We start from the raw sequence: 19189 nt of genomic DNA, 5'->3' as shown, positions 1-19189 counted from the left end.
TCACCTTTTCTTTCCCAAAAAAAAAAAAATAAGTGATGTTGTTCCATGTAATTAGTGCTCATTTGAATCGCTAAAAAAAAGAAAAAATATGAATTTGTGGAATGTAACTGGTGCTCCTGTAAAGCGCTGATACCTTCAAGTCGAGTTCACGCTATAAAATAAAATGACAAAAAAAGAAGAAATGGTACATTAATCACAGCACAAGCAGCCAATGCACACTAATCAACATTATTTAATCTGTACTTTGGTCATGCGCTCGCAAACAAAACAAAGTGACGCCTCAAATATTCTGTCGAATTAGAAGGCAGCAAAAAAGAGTGATAAGGATGCCAAAAATAGGTGGGCTCAACGCCCCATTTTAGAGTTTTTTTAAGACACAAGTGATCATTACCATAGCGCGCTGCCTGCAAGCGAGACCTAAAAACGGGCTTACATACCCCCAAAAGTGACATGATGGGGAGCCACGGCCAACTGCCAATTAGGTCGAGGGAGCCACAGGTCGAAAAAGTTTGGGAACCACTGCCATAGACTGTTATGTAACCAAAAAGTATATAAACCACACACGTGGGATGATTAGTTTTATTTCAGACAGAGAATCAATACGGGCGAAGAAACTGCGAGCAAAGGAATGATTCAGAACTGCGGAAACATCTTCTCATTATCTTTCATTTCCTCAGAGAGTACAGTTTGTTAATGTATATTTAAAAATACATAAGACCGTATGTACTTTCCAGAGGAGTTGGATGCATTTCTATAGAGGAATGAAAGAATATCGAAGAGATGTAAATTATCTGAATGGAAATATAGGTTATTTAACAAATTAGTACTTGCAAGGTATTGATTAGGAGCGATGTCATAATCTTTAATTTAGCTTTCATTTCCACAGAGGGATCATATTGTTCATGTAGTTTTTAATTTATATATAACTTTATGATCCTTCAACTGGAGTTGGATGACTTTCAACGAAGATGTTTTTTTTAGTATGCAAGTATTTGTTTATGATTGAAAAATGTACTAAAAACAAAACTCTTTATCTTCGAAAGTGAAAATGGACTAAAAGTATTTATATTAAGTAGTGCTTTTTCCAATTTTTACTCGTGAAGAATAGGAGGATTATCTTCGCAAGTAATTTAAAAAAAAAGTAATATAATTGTAGTTTAAAATGTTGTGATTGTTAATTGTAATTATGACATGAAATGTACATAAAAAAAGAAAGATGAAGTAGTGAGGGAGTGTTTGTCATAGCACTTCTATTCTACTTTATCTGAAAGTAAAAAAAGCCCAAACATTTATAAAAAGCTGATGGGGCAACACAGGGAATGAGTGCTTATGATAAAATAAAATAAATGTGGTCCAACGTGTGATACCAATGAATGTAAAATAATTTTAGCATTTCACCTATTTGATGAATATAAAAGATTCAATAAAAGTATTTTGAAAACACGAGCATTGTTCTTTCAAGGATGGGATGTAGAACTATTGTTGTATTTAAATATGCTTGTTAGTTGCATATCTTCTAGAACCTCGTTGTTGTCATGGGGCTGGTGGGGTTTGAGTTCTGTGTTTGTCAGTTCGTACCTCTCTGGGTTAGCAAGAGGAGCGGTGGCTCGTTTGTCATATAATAAACATAAGAACCTACAATTGAAGTTTTCTTCTTGTTTAATTTTATCAAGATACCACAATTATACATTTTATAAGAGAACATAGTACTCCAAGCTAAAGGAGAAAAGTCAGCACAATTATGATAGAATAGAAAATATAATAATATTTTTAAATACTTTTACAGTCAACAAACTCGTAAGTAGAGTGCACAGTTTAAGTTAAAAACACTCTACCACAACTAGTTTTTGAAACGCATAGTAAAATAAAGTGCGTCACAAAATGATCTACATACATGGTGAGTGTATCGTAACGTCACATACAATAAAGAAAGCCAACCAAAATTAGCATCAGGTAAGTACACAACAGCCAATTAATTTGTTTTCAAAATCTGCGCAAGGAAAGGGATAGGTCACTAATACGCCTTTTTACAATGCTTCACAACCAATCAAAAAGAGGTGTTGAAAGTTTCTGTTTTTAACATACGAGCAAAACAGATATCTTTGAAGACTCTAAAAGACTTCTTCCAGAATAAGTACGCACTTCACTGCAAAACCCCATTTAATGATTATCCAGGCTCTGAAGCTTAAACACGTCAGAAATCATCTCTCATCACTTTCTCTTCTTTTTTATTGTATTGTGTGAGGCAGACTGCTTGACCCTATGCCCAGAGCCCTCGAAGGCCCTGGAGAATGCCACACCCAAGGACCAGCTCCTGCAGTGTCCCAGAGCTGCGAGGTCCCCTTCCCATCATTTAAAAGCCCCGGGGGAGGTGGTAAATTAATCGAGACTGAATACGTTAGTACAGCCCACTTCGCTTACGCTACCAGGAAAACACAACAACACTACATGGTCCATATTTCCATTTTAGTGATTTCTTAGTTCCAGGTCTAGTTGTCAGAACGACATGCACACTCCCTCATGGCTGGTATACACCCACACCACACCCATCCCGCGCATACATCACAACACACGTGATCCTACCAATAAAAAAGACGGAGCGTACGATGCCCCCAAGGTCCCGCCGGCTCCTCATGTCCTTCTGAAGCCGGCATTGCTTTTACACATGGGGAGATGCTAAGTTGCATGTGAATATGCAATCTTGTTTGGATTTTGAAAGTGAGAACAGATTTCACTGCTGTGTCTTTCAAAGTTCAAACTAAGTTTGCTATGGGAGGGGGGAGCCACCTTCTCATAGCAAATTTCAGTGTCCCGGGGGTAGGCACCCCGGGACACTGCAGGAACCAGCTCTGGGCATGGCGGTCTCCAGGGCTCTAGAGGGCACCAGGCGGAGGTCCACCGAGCCCCTGTCACACAATACAGAAATCCCCGGGGGGTGGTTGTTCCCGGGGTTTGAGGGGCGTCATTGATGTCCACACACTTTTAATTTTGTAGGGGGGCGTGTACGCGAAAGTCGCATAAGGGGGTTGTAAATCTGGTACACAGTGTTTTCTTTTACTTTGCTTTCCTTTCTGTCTTGTAGAGATTCCAGGGTAAATATAATGTTTTTTCGTACAGCCAGTACCTTTCAACGCTACTCTCAAACGGCTTTCTGCCTGTTACCATAGTAACAGTTCATGGAACACTTACGTGAGCACGGAGGTTAGAAGTTCACCACAATATGTTGCTAATTGAAATAGTTACTGTGCTGGAGATTTATATTGTTTTCATAGGAACCGTTAGTCGTAGAAGAAGTCAGTGGAAAAGTGTTCTTGGCGATTCCTTCCTGTTCCGGGAGTATTAGGGTAACGTGCTCCAAGCGGGACTTTATGAAGCTTAATGTTCATTGGCTGTGAAGTATTAAAAGTATAAGTTTTGGCAGTTATTCCTTCCTCTTGTGGGGAACAACATGGAAATTTTATTGGCTAAAGTGTTTTGAGCACAAGTTTGCTCCTTATTGGGTGGGAACGGTTGACTGTTGTTAGTGATATTGTGACGCACTTCCAAAGGAGTATCGGAAAAGAAAGTTGTAGAGGGCAGGTTAAGAAGACTATTAACTCTGTACAGTGCCCATAAGGTGGTGGAGAGGGATTATGAGGGAAAACATTTTTTTATATGTTTCAATGGTCATTTATATAATTGACGTGTGGTGTATAAATCACGGCGGAAAAATGACAGTGTCTTGCGCTGTTTTTTTTATCAAGTTTGTGGGTGACATACTTCTTAGGAGTACTATTTACTTATAATGTGGTGTTTACTTTTCTGATGGGAGGCGTGGTTGTGCAGCAAAAAATTCAGTCTAGGTTTGAAACTGTTTTTATTAAGCAAATTCAAATAAACTGTGTGGCTATATCCTTCTTTTTTATGCTACAGTTTGTAAATGTGTTGCACCATATTCTTGATAATGTAAGAGGGCATCAGTTACTTTTAGATAAAGTAGAATAGAAGTGCTACAACAAACACTCCCGCACTACATTATCTGAGATCAAGAGAACAAGTTAAAAACAGTTAAATACAAGTAACTTCATATTACATAGAAATGTATGCGTTATTATTTTTCAAATTTGTATTCTGTAGAATTCAGGAACGTTCTGCCGTAGTGCTTAGAGGTTGCACACTGTTCCGCTAACAAATCTCATACTATAGGATGGTACTCTTATAATGTATAGTACTGGTCCTATATATCCTTTAGGGAGAAGGTGAATTGGAACCGCGAATAAGAATAGAAATTAGAAAATAACATTCATAAATGTAGGGTTTATTAAATATTTAAAGTAACAAAGTATGCATGATAGCTATAGTTTTTATTCTGCAGTTTCGTAAAATATGTTTCTTGAAAAAAATATCTGATCAAGTACATTTTAATATTTGAAAGTTATATTACAGATGGCGCTGAAAAATCTCCTATTCCTCTTCTGTAACAATAGGACAATCTATTACAATATAACAATTGATACCATTGTTACAGTAAGAAGAAAAGGAAAACAAAGTTATGTATTTAACAGAACATCTATAATGAAATACTTTTGAGCGGTAATTTTTTACTGAGCTTCTTTTCTCCGGGAGGTGAAAAAGTTTGATCTTCGTGGCGACGGGTCATAAACTCCTCTGATATCATGACAGTGAGAATTATTTGTATATATTCTCACAGCACATGATCACAAGGGGGAAACAGACTGAAAACTGAAAGCCGGTAACGTTGCATACATATCGTTACTCTTTGTGACGACGGATCATGAACTCCACTGAGATCACCATAACTGTTAATGTATAATATACATATTAACAATATATGATCTCTAGGGGAAAACACGATAACAACTGGAAGATGGTGGCGTTGATTGTAAATGTTAAGGGTTTGCGTCGACGGGTCACCAACACCTCTCAAGGGAAGTACAGTGCCATTATTATAATATAAAAAGTCACAATATATAAGCTGAAAGGAGCCAGAAAAGGAGCAATGTTTGTTGAAATCTATCTATCTATCAAATAGCTACAAATTGTAACTAAGTATTATGCCCATGCCATATTGAAACAACTTACAACCCTGGAATATGTTTGTTGATGTAAAAAAAAAATCCGATGCTATAAAATGGAACCTGCATCACAGATTGGCGACTCAAAAATAACTCGGGAAAACGAAACTAATTGCACACTAGGAGTGGTTTATATAATTGTTGGTTGTTTAGTAGTCTAAGGAAGGACGATGTGGCTCCGCCTATTAAGATGTCACATTTTACAGTTTACACGTGCTCACGTTTTAACTATTTTACTTCTGCCCGTGTTGGGAAAAGTTACAAACTGTGAAGCTGCAAAGGTTTCGATTTCCATAGGAACACGTATAAGGTATTATTATTTACATACGTTGGAGAGTTTAAAAACTGTTACTTGGTAAACTGTGTTCTTTGCATTCTCATGATTAAAATATCTGAATAGAGGACAAAAAAATATTGTTAACATTACAAGAAAAAAACTGATTAATATTTGTTATTACTATGCTTCTTAATTAAAAAAATGCTAGCATTCGTAAATCGTAAACCTACTCTCGGAAAGATGTGCTGGCGCTTGGGGCATTGGGAAGATTAGGCAAGGTATTACTTACAGTTGGATAGTGGTGGGATAAGATCCTGATGGACTATGGAATCGTACTGTGAACGGTGTTGTTGAAAGTCAGGTATTATAGGTGTTGTGTCATACTTTTACCACACTTATATGTTAATTACTGCTAATTAAGTTATAAGTAGGGCTGCTTGAGTTATGTTTTTACTGATGTTTACAGATAAATACAAACAGAAAAGTATTCATTTTTCTCTTTCTATTTATTTTAAACTGTGCATGAATACGGAAATTGCGTTATTTTTTGAGCGTTTGTAAATGCTGTCAATGATGAGTAGTAGGGCAATAGGTTTGTCGTTCTAAAAGTAAAAGGGTCGAAACAATAAAAGACTTTTAGAAAAGATCCTTAAAGAGCAATATATATCCTCGTATAATAAAAGTTGTACTTTTTAATATGTAGATTGTGTATAGTTTATCATCTAAGACTGTTTACAAGAGTGAAAACGGTCAGTCTTTCAGCCATGAGTGCATATCTATAAGTAAAATAAATGTGGAAATATACCAATTTCAGATTAATTTTTTTACAAAATCCGAAATATATATGTGTAAATAGATATACGATTATTTAAAAAAATATATGGCTAAATATAGATGGCAATGTCCAAAAAATAAAAATCATAAAACAAGGAGGTATAATTATAAGTAAAAAAACAATATTGTTAAGTTTTTTTACTATAAAAAGTATACACGTGTTTTAAAATTTTACTTAACAAACACTAAATGTTATAGGGATATTGTAGTTAGATATTGACATTTAACAAACCTATGAAATTAGGTTTCTGTTAAGTTAAAGTTAGAAATTATCTTTTAAAAAAACCTTTGAAATTCACTGAAAAAAACATAGGTTTCACACACTTTATAGATAGGAATTAGCATTTAAAAAACCTTAGAAATTCACTGAAAAAATCATAGGTTTCACACATGTTATAGTTAGCTGGACATTTCACTCAGAAAAAACCATTGCAATTCCCCCGTTATAGTTAGTTCAGCTAACTATAACTCGCACGCCCGCAATGCACTGCTGATGACGTCATATATTACATCACTCATGACATGGTCAGTAACATCACCCATGACATCACTCATGACATCTCAAATGATATCACTGATGACATCACTGATGACATCGCTGATGACATCATCCTTGTGAAAGAGTGGCAGACCTCCTCTCACCCTAATATAACCTTTGATACATACATTCAAAAAGAGGAACTAACATTTTCAAAAAAATGGAGATACCAATACCAGTTACAACAACCTATTCATTAATTCCACCATCTACACACACATCCACTCATTCACCAACAGTTCTATATAGTCACTTGTACACGTACTCACTCATCATATGTACTCATACACCTATACATCCTGTTACACACCGACACTCTTCTATAGAGTTACTCACACACATACTCACACATGCAAATAAACATATTGCATTATTCATGACATGGTCAGTGACATCACTGATGACATCACCGATGACATCTCAAATGAAATCACTGATGACATCACATGAATGTGGTTTAGTTTGAAATTTAAATATATATTATATATATATATATATATATATATATATATATATATATATATTCACTGAAAAAACCATAGGTTATAGACCATATATAGTTAGGAATTAGCATTTACAAAACCTTGAAAATTCACTGAAAAAACCATAGGTTATAGACCATATATAGTTAGGAATTAGCATTTAAAAAACCTTATTTTACTCACACAAAACCAATGAAATTCCATATATAGTTAGTTGCACTAACTATATATCGCGCACCCGCAATCCACTGCTGATGATGTCACATATTACATCATTCATGACATGGTCAGTGACATCACTGATGACATCACTGATGACATCTCAAATGACATCACTGATGACATCACTGATGACATCATCCAGTGACTGTGTGTTTCTGTAAAGTTTAAATATGTTTTACATATTGAAGAATGAGTAGATGTATAACTGTCTGGACGAAGGATTTAGTAGGTGCATGACTGAATGTATGAGTGAGTGATTAAATGTGTCTCACTGAGTGCATGGGTTAGTGACTAAACTGTCTTAATTTGTGCATCATTATGTCTGTTGTTCTGTAAACTGCTGCATGTGTTGATCAGTAGCTATATGATTAACTATATGGGTTATTGATTGATTGTCCAAGTATTTGTATGGGAGACTGAGTGTGTGTGTGGCTGGCTGGGAGGTGTGTGACTCTGTGCAGATCAATGTGTACTTGTATCAATGATTGTATAAGAAAGTAAGTATGTGTTAGTATATGTTTGAAAATGTAAGGTGCTCTATGTTTAACTGTATAGACAAGAAAATGGAAGTGTGATTGATTCTTTACAGGACTGACTAGGTGTGTGAGTAACTCCATGGATGAGTCGCAGAGTGTGAGTGTCTGTATAGGTGTATGAGTGCATATGATAGTGTTGTAAAGATGAGTGATTGTATGTATGAATGATTGTATGGGTGAATGAGTGAATGTGTGTGTAGACGTAGGAATCAGTGAGTACGTATGTAGTAACTAGTATTGGTGTGTCAATGGTTTCAAAAATTATACTCTGTATTTAACACTGGGTGAAACAGAGGTTATATTAAAATGTGAGGAGATGCATTGTATTGTCACATGAATGATATCATCAGTGATGTGGTCATTGATGTCAAATGAGATGTCATCAGTGATGTCATCAGTGATGTCATTTGAGATGTCATAAGTGATGTCATCAGTGATGTCACTGACCATGTCATGAATGATGTAATATGTGACATCATCAGCAGTGGATTGCGGGTGCGCGATATATAGTTAGTGCAACTAACTATATATGGAATTTCATTGGTTTTGTGTGAGTAAAATAAGGTTTTTTAAATGCTAATTCCTAACTATATATGGTCTATAACCTATGGTTTTTTCAGTGAATTTTCAAGGTTTTGTAAATGCTAATTCCTAACTATATATGGTCTATAACCTATGGTTTTTTTCAGTGAATTTCAATGGTTTTTTAATAGCAAATATCATAAGCTGTCGAATGTCAAGTACGTGGCAAGTGAAAACATTTTCGTGTTTATGCACACTGATCTGCTTTGAATGGTGCCCCCCCCCCTCATTTCTATTAGGAGTACTCTCTCTTTGCACATAGTGAAGGGTAGTTAACGCAGGCCTTTGCCCCCGTTGTAATACGTCGTGCCTGCTTCTCTCTCCATTTGTTTGATTGTTATCCAAGTATTTACTGTTTTAGAATTGGTTCTCTTTGGTTCATTCTCTATTTACAAACAAACACAGAGTCGCAATACTCTGTTTAGTCTTTGCAGATAACGAAAAATCGTGTAAAAAAAAAAGAAAAGGAATCGAGCAAAATCAGTAGGCCACTAATGGGATCTCTTTTTGACCTCGCTAAAATAGAAACATTAGGAACAACCCCTCATGACAAATACAAAACTAGTGAAATGAACTGAACTCCACACAATGATGGCTGCAAAACAGCTCGGCTCCGCCACCCACCCCGCCCAAAATAACGATAAAGAGCGGCTGCCATGATTGGTTGCGGAATGGCCACGACGGAGCTACGAAAGGGTGCTGCTCTCATGCTAACCCCAGCTTCAGTCTGAAACATCCAGAAACACTGTAGACTACCAATTCGATCAGTTCCGGTAGCGCCCCAATGTAACCCGGTAGAGAAGAACTAGCCCTCCCCTCTTTGACTAATGGTTCTTGTTGCCTGTCCCTTCTGTTGTCATTTAACAGAACTATTTAGCCTGCTGAAAGGGGTTGTGTTCCGACCGCTGGTTGGTGGAGACATTTTGACTATATTCTGGACCTGCGTTGTCGCGTAATGCGTCATATGACGCGCCGCGTTAGCGCATCCGGAAGTCATCCGGGGCGCGCAGCGCGTAACGTAAGCATAACAAGTCATGTGACTTGTTAATAAAACTTTTCATTGGTTCATTTTACTTTTCTTATTCTAATGATGAAAGGCTTGGTCATATGACCTAAAAATTACGCTTTTTATTACTTCAGAACATTATTTTTTCTTAAATATATGTTATAATGTTCCAGGCTAATGTACTTTCCCGGAAAATTTACAACTGTCCTGCAAGTAAAATATATTCTTTTTTCGAGAAAAAGAGCGTTTCTTCGTCCCATGACAGAGCCGTTGAGCAAACGAGGGTCGACCTGCTGTCTTAGTCGCCGATACGCCTGAATATGAGATTCTTATCGATCACTTTATGTTGCAGGAATAGAAAACACAACAGCCCTTGACCATTTATCTTTACTGCGTTCCTTCGTATTATACCTTTTACCCTTCATGTAATTGGTCTGCTTTATTTCACTTGCCTTTTAATGATTCTAAAACAGTGACTATTATTAAAAACTTTACCAATGTATATACTACTACCATGTTTTCTTTTAAAAACCTTTATTGTGAAAATTTCATTATACAAATACGAGCCTATAACCACGTGGGCCGGCCACGGAGCAAACTGTAATCGTATATGATGAGTAGACATTTACACTGTAGAGGAACGTAACGGGCGGGCCATTAGGTTGCAAGAACTAAGGTGTCTAACAGTTACGGAATCGGTGGACGTACATTTTATAATTAAAATACGACAGGGCCAGTTACAATAAAATTATCTAGATATACATTTGCGGGCAAGTACCATGGGTGACGTTAATTCGAACTTTCAATAGTACAGTAATCAATAACACATCAGAACTTAATATCAATAGGGATGTCGAAATATTCAATCAATTCTCGTCCCCGCCCGCCATGTGCTTCAAAACTGCATACGTATCTCGTGATTTCAAGGTTCTGCAACCAGTACACAACAAGGAGTTACGAGTCCCATTTATTCCGGCGCCATTTTGGGCGAGGACGGGCAGGTCCAGGATATAGTCAAAATGTCTCTACCAACCATCGACTATGATGATGTTCATATGCTGTATTTATTAGAGTAACACTCATCTGTCCACATGAAATTAATTTGCCACAATCTAAACATGTCATTTTAATCTTTCCAAAGTTCTTCTAAATATTTGGGACCGTTTCCCTTGCCTCTGATGCTGTCAGTGCCACTTCTTTGATGAATGTACTAACAGGTCAGGGGTTCTCCTCCAAATCTCTCTTTTATGCAGCACTATAATTAATTGGTGCCACCTCTCCATATGACGATGCATGGTATAGTTACCATAACTATATTTTTTTTCGGTTCCTCTGGAGAGTTCATCGTGGCAGATGAAGCGTGTAACGTACCGGGCATTTACCTTTTTTTGCATGTACAGGAAAGGAAAAAAAAAACGAGCGTCCGAGTTCTAAGGTGTCCCAGGGCCATTTTAGTGGACCAGGCCCAAATCCAAAGAACAGGCCGCCATTTTGAGAGTCCTGTTGCAGCCGCCTGTCGCTGTAGCATCAAGAGCAGCCGAAACTCAGCTGAATGGCAACTGAAACGGTAAAGGGGCGCCCCACTACAGCAGACGAGCCTCCACCTAGGAAGGCCCGTTCACGACGCCCCCCCCCCCCTTCGGGCACCCCACGCCGTTATTCGGAGCAGTATTGTAGGATGGCCACACCAGTGCAGCAACTTGCTAGACACCACCTCGGTGGTAACCGAATCTCAGCGCCTTGTGGTGTCTCCTATTCAGAAAACATTGTTGTGCTGCCTTCGACCTATTCGCCGCAAGTGCGCACGCAACTCAGCTGCATAGCTTGCTAGACACCACCTCGGTGCCATCCGGATCTCGGCGCCCCACTGCAGATGAAGTGCCTCTCAACTATGAAACCACCACGGTGACATCCGGATCTTGGCGCCTTGTGCTGGTTCCGGCCTATTCACACATCGGTCCGCTACTGACGCCATCTCACAGGCTAATGGGGCGCCCCACGCCGAGTTTCAGCATTGTAGGATGACCACACCAGTACAGCAACTTGCTAGACATCACCTCGGTGCCATCCGGATCTTGGCATCTCAACGCCTAGTGGTGTCAGTCAGAAAATATTGTTGCGCTGCCTTTGGCCCCATTCGCACATCGGTCCGCAACTGACACCATCTCACAGGCCAACAGGGCGCCCCACGCCGACTTTTACCATTGTAGGATTGCCACACCAGTACAGCAACTTGCTAGACATCACCTCGGTGCCATCCGGATCTTGGCATCTCAGCGCCTTGTGGTGTCAGTCAGAAAATATTGTTGCGCTGCCTTTGGCCCCATTCGCACATCAGTCCGCTACTGACACCATCTCACAGGCCAACAGGGCTCCCCACGCCGACTTTTACCATTCTAGGATGGCCACACCAGTGCCACAACTTGCTAGACATCACCTCGGTGCCATCCGGATCTTGGCATCTCAGCGCCTTGTGGTGTCATTCCGAAAATATTGTTGCGCTGCCTTTGGCCCCATTCGCACATCGGTCCGCTACTGACGCCATCTCACAGGCCAACGAGGCGCCCCACGCCGACTTTCAACATTGTAGGATGGCCACACCAGTGCGGCAACTTACTAGACACCACCTCGGTGCCATCCGGATCTTGGCGCGTTGTGCTGCCTTCGGCCTATTCGCACATCGGTCCGCTACTGACGCAAACTCACAGGCCAACGGGGCGCCCCACGCCGACTTTCAGCATTGTAGGATGGCCACACCAGTGCTGCAACTTGCTGGACACCACCTCGGTGCCATCCGGATCTTGGCGCGTTGTGTTGCCTTCGGCCTATTCGCACATCGGTCCGCTACTGACGCCGCCTCACGTGCCAACGTATTTTCTCCGCATTTTATACCCTATGCCGCATAACAGGTCATGTGACTTGTTTATAAAACTTTTCATTGGTTCATTTTACTTTTGGTTTCCTAATGATGGAAGGCTTGATCATATGACCTAAAAACAACACTTTTCATTGGATGAAAACTTTTTTTTTTTCCCAAACGATGAAAGCCCCACCTTGTTTCTGGATGTTTCAGACTGAAGCTGGCGTCAGCATGAGAGCACCACCATCTCGTAGCTCCGTCGTGGTCATTCCGCGAGCAATCATGGCAGCCGCTCCCCACCAGAAGCCTACAGGAGTCGGGGGCCCCCAAAACTTTTGATGAATCCTCAAGGCGGAGGGGACGCTTTCGAGAATGGGATCCAAGACCTAGCAGACAAGCGTCCGATTTCCAAGGTGTCCCAGGGCCATTTCAGTGGACCAGGCCCAAAAAGGAAACAGCCTGCCGCCATTTTGAGAGTCCTGTGACAGCCGCCTATCGCTGCACCGCAAGAGTGGGCGGAACTCAGCTGAATTGCGGCTTTTGACACAGTGGACCAAAAACGGACGGAATGGCAACTGAAACGGTAAAGGGGCGCCCCACTACAACAGATGAGACTCCACCTGGAGAGGCCCGTTCACGCCGCCTCCCCCGGGGCGCCCCACGCCGTTATTCGGAGCAGCATTGTAGGATACCAAAACCAGTGCGGCAACTTACTGGACATCACCTTGGTGCCATCGTTCTGCTGCCTTGGAACTATTCGCACAACAGTTTGCTACTGATGACCCACCCCCCGCGACGCCCCACGCCAGAAATCTGGACGTTGTGCTGCGTTGGGACTATTCGCACAGCCGACCGCTACTTCGTTGTTTTTCCCTAAAAATGTTTATATGTTATTACTGTTTTTGTTTTCTTGTATATATTTATAAGTTATTAAAGTTTTATAATCTTACTACTTTGTCGGAGTGCTATATATTTTTCATGTGACACATAATTGTAAAAACTTTGATGTACAAAGAGTCATCCCTGGAATCTTCCGCTTCAGGCTCGGTCCCCTCCCCAATCACAATACAGGATGGTTTTCAGATAATAGGAACGCGTCTGCTGTGACGGATCTCATCGAGTGTGGGCCTTGATCTACTATAACTCCTTTGAAGAGGGGTGATTCTTTACAGCTGGGGCCATAAACTACATCTGCAGGGCTAGCTGATACCCTAGGACCGGCCTGGACAATCGGACACAGAGGAAAAGGAGTGTCAGAGGGTGCGGTAGTGAATAGGGCGAAAGGGAGGTGTCGGGCGGGCACAGGGTGTGATTCTCAGGGAAGAGCAGCGCAGATGGGGGGAGATTTATTACCCATGCATAAGACAGAGAGCGGGGGTGACCACTGCCTGGGTAGATGCTTGCGAGGGTGGGGAGCCATGCTAAGGATCGACAGCGTGCACAGAGTGGGTCTGGTCAAGGCATCTAAAATGACTGCCGTGCACGACAAAAGTGTGGCATTTGAAAAAGACAAGATGGCGCAGACAATGTTTTTCAACACTTCCTGATTTCCTTCGAATCGAACGTTAACAGACGTTGGGGCATTTTACCAAAGTTAAGCGATATTTATCCCTAACGATGCTTAGCAATGATTTTTTTACCGCTAAGCATCGTCAGAAATTATCGCAGATAAACCTTACTATTATCAAGGTTTATCGCAAATACGATAAAAAACGACCGCAATGCATTAATATCGCTGAAAACTCAGCGATATTCATGCATTACCGAGCTAATGCTCTTAGCCATGTTATCCACCTCCCATTGGATAACATGGCTAAGAACTGCTCAGGGCAGGTGCTAGCTTTTGGAGATATTCGCGCTTATCGCGAATATTTCCAAAAGTTGATAATAGGAGATAGCGATGTTAGCGACTGTTTCCAGTCGCTAACATCTTGGCATGCCCACTTTGCATGTCATTAGTGATAAATATCACTCACATGCAAAGTGGGGCCCAAGATGGTCGCTATCTCCTACTAGCCGTCGCTAACTGGTGTTAGCAACAGCTAGGTAATACAGATATAATTTTATCTCCGCGAAGCGGAGCGCTGTTACAGATATATATCTTGTTTTTGAACGTTAATTTCTCAAAATCCACTGAAGCACATATATTGAGACCTAGCAATGGCACATCGAGCTACCAGTCCCTACAATTTTGCCAAGTTTCGTGCAAATCCATTCAGCCGTTCGATTATTATTATTATTTTTTTTTTTGCCCCGCGGGGCCCTTTTAAAACCTCCACATCAAACCTAAGAGGTCAAGGAGGATCTACTATGCCCCCTTATGGTCATTTGCCCCTTCGCTTTGGCCTCCTCTTGTCTCTCGATCCTACCGAGAGACAAGATGGCGGCCGCTACGGACTGTTTGCAATGTTTACAAACGCCGGAGAACCAATCAGCTTCGCAAACCTCCGTTACGCGAAGCGGAGCGCTGTTACAGATATATATCTTGTTTTTGAACGTTAATTTCTCAAAATCCACTGAAGCACATATATTGAGACCTAGCAAAGGCACATCGAGCTACCAGTCCCTACAATTTTGCCATGTTTCGTGCAAATCCATTCAGCCGTTCGATTATTATTATTATTATTATTTTTTGCCCCGCGGGGCCCTTTTAAAACCTCCACATCAAACCTAGGGGGTCAGCGAGGATCTACTATGCCCCCTTATGGTCATTTGCCCCTTCGCTGTGGCCTCCTCTTGTCTCTCGATCCTACCGAGAGACAAGATGGCGGCCGCTACGGACTGTTTGGAATGTTCACAGACGCCGGAGAACCAATCAGCTTCGCTTCACAAAGCTCCGTACCGCGAAAAGTCCGCGAACCGGAGCGCTGCCCGGTCCGCTGTTACAGATATATATCTTTTTTTGAACGTTAATTTCTCAAAATCCACTGGAGCACATATATTGAGACCTAGCAAAGGAACATCGGGCTACCAGTCCCTACAATTTTGCCAAGTTTCGTGCAAATCCATTCAGCCGTTCGGGCTAAAAGTGAGGCCAACCGCCCTATGGAAAACTCAATGTTAAAAACACGTTTTGGGACCCCCCTTTTTTCTCGGCCCCCCCTTGACGAACCCCCCCCAAATTTTTAAGGGCTGCTCAGAAACAAAATGTGCCATTTTCCTGAAAATTTCAGCCAATTCCGTCCACAAACGCCAAAGTTATTAGACATAGAATTTTCAAAAATCCCATAGAGAAAAAACCTAACTATATATACCTACTGGCGACCGCCAGTAGGTAATATATATATATATTTCTCCTGCAGTCAGATGAAGTGTGGCAATGAAATGGCAGTTGAAAAAATGAGAGTTTAAAATGAAAAAAAATGTGGAGTTTCTGTGTTCATGAAGCAGTAACATTGATTGGTGGATTTTGATTGCTTAAAACAGAAAGTTAGGGTGCACGGATGTGTTCTTTGAAAGATGTATTTTGAATGGTCAATAAAAAATCATTAAATGAAAGAATGCACTGGATATGCAGGTGCACTGAGAGTTCAGAGTTCAATTGCAACAAAGTTGTGTGAACTTGCAAACACCAGAAGTCTTCCAAGAGGTGGTTGCCATGCAGAAAAGGCATGAAATGGCAGAGGGGGGAAGGGTTTTCATTTGAAAAAAAGTGAGGGAAGAGTTTTGATTGGGTGACATGAGAGATATGTGTGAAGAATTACAGCATTTCTGTGCTTTTGATAGCTGCAGACTCTGGAGTGCATACCTTTTGCTCTGCTGAAGACAAATTGGTGTGTTTCTGAGACTGTTTTCAAACTCAAAGTATTTGCTAAGGTGAGAAAATATTTCTTTAATTTAGATAGAGAATAGTGTGCTTTTAGGAGAAAATTATGAATTATGTGGCGCAAATTGCTTGTAAATATGCTCCCACATGTGCATGGAAAATTTAGATTTTGAATGTTTGTGTTACATAGCCATGTTAAAAGTGATACAAACATGCTGCAAAGGCAATCAAAAAACGCTTTTATGTGTTTTAAGGACATTTTAAGTAATTTTCCCATGTGCAGTGTTTTGAAATTATGATTTGAAAATCGTTTTTGGGGAAAAGGAATTGTTTTTAAATTTATGACAAGGACATAATGGTGTATGCTTCTTTATACGGCAATTGACTGTCCCTGATGTTATTTTTCCCATTTTAATGTAAGACCTTTCTCTGTGGCGCAAGTTGCTTGTAAATATGCTCCGACCTGTGCATGGGAAATTTAGATTTTAAATGTTTGTGTTACATAGCCATGTTAAAAGTGACCCAACCATGCTGGAAAGGCAATAAAAAAACACTTTCATGTGTCTTAAGGACATTTTAAGTAATTTCCCTGTGGGTAGTGTTTTCAAATTATGAATTGAAAATCGTTTTTGAGGTAAAGGAATGTTGTTAAAATGTATGTGCGCCATATGTCCACAAAATTCCTTTTCAGGGGTTCAGCAGGGTGTTCTTGAGACACCCCTGCACCTTTGGAAAAATTCCTAATTTGCGATGAGCTAATTGCTAATCGCAAATTGAACCTTCATTCTTATGGGCCTCCTGCTCCATGGAAATGAATGGGTAATTTGCAATTAGCAATTTGCTCATCGCAAATTAGGAATGGTAAAGAATCGCTATTTATTCCTTAAAATTCGCTATTTTGGAAATGCAAAATAGTTATATGATACATATGGCGGTTGATGTCTAACAAGATAAGAAGCTTAGGGATACATTTATGATGACTGGCGCAATGAAGTGGACATTACTTACTTCATTGGTAGAGCTTTACATGTATTATGTCCTCTGTATTCTTCATCAAGCGTAACTTTAATCTGCAACCCTGAGTAGGCCTCACCTTAAACAAACCTCTGGATAGGCCACACCTTATCGTCATCCTGAATTAATCATTTAAAATGCTAGGGACAGATTTATGATAGGTGTATGCCTCTTTTGCGCCACTTACAAAACATTGTCCACGGGGAAATGACTTAAAATGTCCTTAAGACACATGAATGTGTTTTTTTAAAGCGTTTGCAATTTTTTGGGGTGACTTTTAACATGGCTATGTGACTCAAACAGTCAAAATCTAAATTCACCATGCACAGGTGGGAGCATATTTACAAGGAATGTGCTCCATTGGGAAAGGTCTTATAATGTAATATGGGAAAAATGACATCAGAGACACTGAAATGCCTTATAGAGAAGCATACACCATTATGTCCTTGTCATAAATTTGCAAACCATTACTTTTCCCCAAAAAGATTTTCAAATCATAATTTGAAAACACTGCACATGTGGAAATTACTTAAAATGTCCTTAATTCAAAATTTGCTATTCCTTATTTTGCGATTGCACTGAAGGATTTGCAAATTTTGCGATTCCTTAAATGCAATGTATCAAACAAAAAATATGTAAAAAATGATATTAAGGATTTGGAAACTACCACCAACTTCTAGTTTGTGGTAATTTGCGAATTCTTTTCAAAAAGCATTTTTTTCCAAAAAACAAAAGGTGCCATATGACGCCTATACATGTCCTTAGGACATGTATGTTTGCCATATGCCCCCAAATTTCTTTTTCAGGGGTGTAGCAGGGTGTTCTTGAGATACCCCTGCACGCTTGAAAAAATTCCTATTTTGTGATGAGCTAATTGCTAATCGCAAATTGCAACCTTCATTCCTATGAGCCTCCTAGCCCATGGAAGTGAATGGGTAATTTGCAATTAGCAATTTGCTCATTGCAAATTAGGAATGGTAAAGAATTGCTATTTATTCCTTAAAATTTGCTATTTAGGAAATGCAAAATAGTTTGATGGTACATATGGTGGTTCATCTGTAACACGATAAGAAGCTTAGGGATACATTTATGATGACTGGCGCAATAAAGTGGACATTACTTACTTCATTGGTAGGCCTTTACATGTATTATCTCCTCTGTATTCTTCATCAAGCGTAACTTTAATCTGCAATCCTGAGTAGGCCTCACCTTAAACAAACCTTTGGATAGGCCACACCTTATTGTCATCCTGGATTAATCATTTAAAATGCTAGGGACAGATTTATGATAGGTGTATGCCTCTTTTGTGCCACTGTGCGTCACTTTTATGATGCAGCGGCGGTGCTAATTTGCAATTAGCAATTTGCTCATTGCAAATTAGGAATGGTAAAGAATTGCTATTTATTCCTTAAAATTTGCTATTTAGGAAATGCAAAATAGTTTGATGGTACATATGGTGGTTCATCTGTAACAAGATAAGAAGCTTAGGGATACATTTATGATGACTGGCGCAATAAAGTGGACATTACTTACTTCATTGGTAGGCCTTTACATGTATTATCTCCTCTGTATTCTTCATCAAGCGTAACTTTAATCTGCAATCCTGAGTAGGCCTCACCTTAAACAAACCTCTGGATAGGCCACACTTTATCGTCATCCTGGATTAATCATTTAAAATGCTAGGGACAGATTTATGATAGGTGTATGCCTCTTTTGTGGCACTGTGCGTCACTTTTATGATGCAGCGGCGGTGCAAAAGATTTGCTATGAGGCGACAACATTACAAATTGATGCATTTAGGCAGATATGTCATGGTGTAAAAAAAACGTACCACATGAAACCGATGCAGCAGTGATGCAAAAGATGCACCATGTCGCAAGACAGGCCTCACTTGGGGCCATATGTATCAAGCTAATTAGCATTCGCAAAGATCAAAATTCTACGAATTTCGGCCTTTGCGAATGTTAATTAGACAAATGGTATGTATCAAACAAGTT

This window comes from Lissotriton helveticus, chromosome 2_2 (assembly GCF_964261635.1).
Source record: "Lissotriton helveticus chromosome 2_2, aLisHel1.1, whole genome shotgun sequence".
NCBI classification, from domain to species: Eukaryota; Metazoa; Chordata; class Amphibia; order Caudata; family Salamandridae; genus Lissotriton; species Lissotriton helveticus.
Note: the sequence above shows the minus strand (reverse complement) of the source record.